This window comes from Hylobates moloch, unplaced genomic scaffold (genome assembly GCF_009828535.3).
Source record: "Hylobates moloch isolate HMO894 unplaced genomic scaffold, HMol_V3 SCAFFOLD_10, whole genome shotgun sequence".
NCBI lineage: Eukaryota > Metazoa > Chordata > Mammalia > Primates > Hylobatidae > Hylobates > Hylobates moloch.
The window spans coordinates 80,138,688-80,141,392 of record NW_026652285.1 but is presented as its reverse complement, the minus strand read 5'-3'; positions in this window follow the sequence as shown (position 1 = coordinate 80,141,392).

Below are 2,705 nucleotides of genomic sequence, written 5' to 3'. Positions count from 1 at the left end.
TCCATTCTTTTTTTTAGGCCTCCATCTTCCTGTGTTCACCCAGCAAACTCCTCGTCAGCCTTTCTAGGCATTCTCTATGGAGCTGACTTCTCTCCACCTCCCATCTCATACCCAGTGATGTATTATTTTGTGACACAGACAATATTTCTAATGCAGGATCATTATTTTTAAAAAATTAATTAAATTCTATGTTTTATTTGGAATTTATGAGTTTTTCATCAATGTTCTCTTTTGGTTCCAAGATCCAATCTAGGTTCCACATAGCATTTAGGAGTGCTTTACTTTTATCAACTTATTTCATCCTCACAGTAACCTATGAGGCAGACACCATCATTTTCTCCTTTTCACAGATGAGGAGACCGAGACACAGAGAAGCTAAGCAATTGGTTAAAGTCACACAGTAAGTGGGAAAACTAGAATCTGAACCCAGCAGCCTGGCTCCAGAGCTTTTGTGCTTAATCCTTAAGCTGTACTGCTTTTCACACACACAAAAGTACCTGACATTCTAATACACCACTCTAATTTTAACTTTTATTTTTATTTCTTTTTCTTTATCTTATTCCAATAAAAATTCAGTGACCTTTCTACAAGAATTTCTCCCCAAACCTTAAGGAGTGCATAGTACATACAAGTGTTAAAATGAGGAGTTGGACCAATTGCCTGAGAACAGTTTGAAACCATATCACATCTTATGTTATTATTATATTTGGTTTCTACTAAAATGAATTCATTATTGTGTTTACTCTATTATTACAATATCTAAGAATTACAGTTATAGGGCTTTAAAAATTAATACATCATAGGTATACATATTTTGGGGATACATGTGATATATCGATACATGTATCCAATGTTTAACAGTCAAATCAAGGTAACTGGGATATCCATCACCTTAAACATCTATCTTTTCTTTGTGTTGGGAACATTACAATTCTTCTCTCTTAGCTATTTTGAAATATACAATAAATTATTGTTAACTTTAATTTTTCCTATTGTATTATCAAATACTAGAACTTATTCCTTCTATCTAATGTATTTTGTACCCCTTAGCCAACTTCAAGTACAGTCTTCACACCTCTGTCTTCTCCATTGAACAAGCTCCTTGGGAAGATGTCTTACTCACCTTTGAAACCTTGCCACTTCTTATGTGCCCAACAGTCCAGGGATTTCTTAACATTTTCTTCAATGAATTGTGCCAGAATTTCCCCCCATGGCATATAACAAATCATACCTACATTTGCTCTGGCTGCTCTGTAATGTTGACTTCACAAAGTCCCCAAGCATCCAAGCGATCTCTCAAAGTTGTCATCTGGAGGACCAGGGAGCTTTTGCGGGAAAGCAGAGTCCCTCGATTACCAATTCTGACAACTTTCATTTGAGCCTGGGGCTCCCCATGCAAACAGACAGTCGGCATGTGATTGGAGAAGAAATAAAAGTATGTTTCTATTAAAACCATGTTCCTTCAGTTGTCACTCTGAATTTATATTCCTCTGGCCCTTGCCAAGTTGGCTGTAGGCTCCACTCTGTCCTGAAATTAGAGCATTCTTCTCACAGCCCCCAGGAGATGCCTATAATGCTTGGAGATTGAAAACAGAGCCTGAAACATGGATTTGGGAATTTGTGGAGTCCAAAGAATCACTGATCTATATAACCCGCCCCAGATACCCAAGCTTCCCTTCCTACCTCTGATTAGAGCTTTGTTAGAACGGAAAAGTTCGCTGCTTAAACGATAGTCCCACTACCCAAGAGGATAGGTAGAAAATCTAGCCACTACCTATCCTGGGGGGAATCAGACAGCTTGGGGTAAACCAAACCCACAGCCAGTGGGTTTGGTCTTTGGGCAGAACCAACTACAGGGTATGTGTGCACTTAAATGTTCAATTTAGCAAAAATGAGCAATTACTGGGCACCTACTATTTGCAAGCCCTCTTGATGGGTCTGGTGAAGGATGAAGGGTTGAGCAAGAAGGTCATTGCCTTTAAACTGCTCATTTCTATTGGAGAAAAAGGATTTGGATCTAAATGGCCCTGCCTGATAGGAGAATGGGATAAGTATTTGGAGCCTTAGAAAGTGCTATGTATGTGTCTATGGACAGTGTGGGGTGGTAGAAGGAGCACAGGTTTGGCAGCTAAACAGATTCAGGTTCAAATGCAAGTTTAGCCAGTTGCCTTAGACGAAGTACTGCACGTTTTAGAGCCTCAGTTTCCTCAACTGTGGGAAAGGGGTTCCAACAGCCCACTTCACACAGGAGTTAGATGGAGATGAGATGAGATCCAGCGTGTGTGCTCCTAGCCTGCAGTAGCTCTAGCTCCTCTCCCTTTCACTGTTGATCAGTTGACACTGATGACATTGCCAATAACCCCAGGCAAACACTCTCAGAGCCCAAGAGGAAGTGTCAGGAAGGGAGGCCAGAGCCTGCTGAGGGGAAAGCCTTTGCCTCATTCTTTCAGCTTTTAGAGGCTTCTCTTCCTGTCCAGTGACCTTGAGACTGTGTGTTCTTGGACTCAGCAAATTCTCTGTCAGTTCATTTGGATTAAAATTTCTGTTAGCCTGAGAAGTTGAGCTGGGTTCACTCAGAGTGGGAACTGAGAAGGACTGCTGTCGTGAGGGCTTTGCTATTGAGGCCCCCCTGCTCCTTGCCAGACCACAGAGTGTACAAGAAGAAGAAAATGAACAAGCCGGTTAAAAGGTGGCTTTTTTCACAG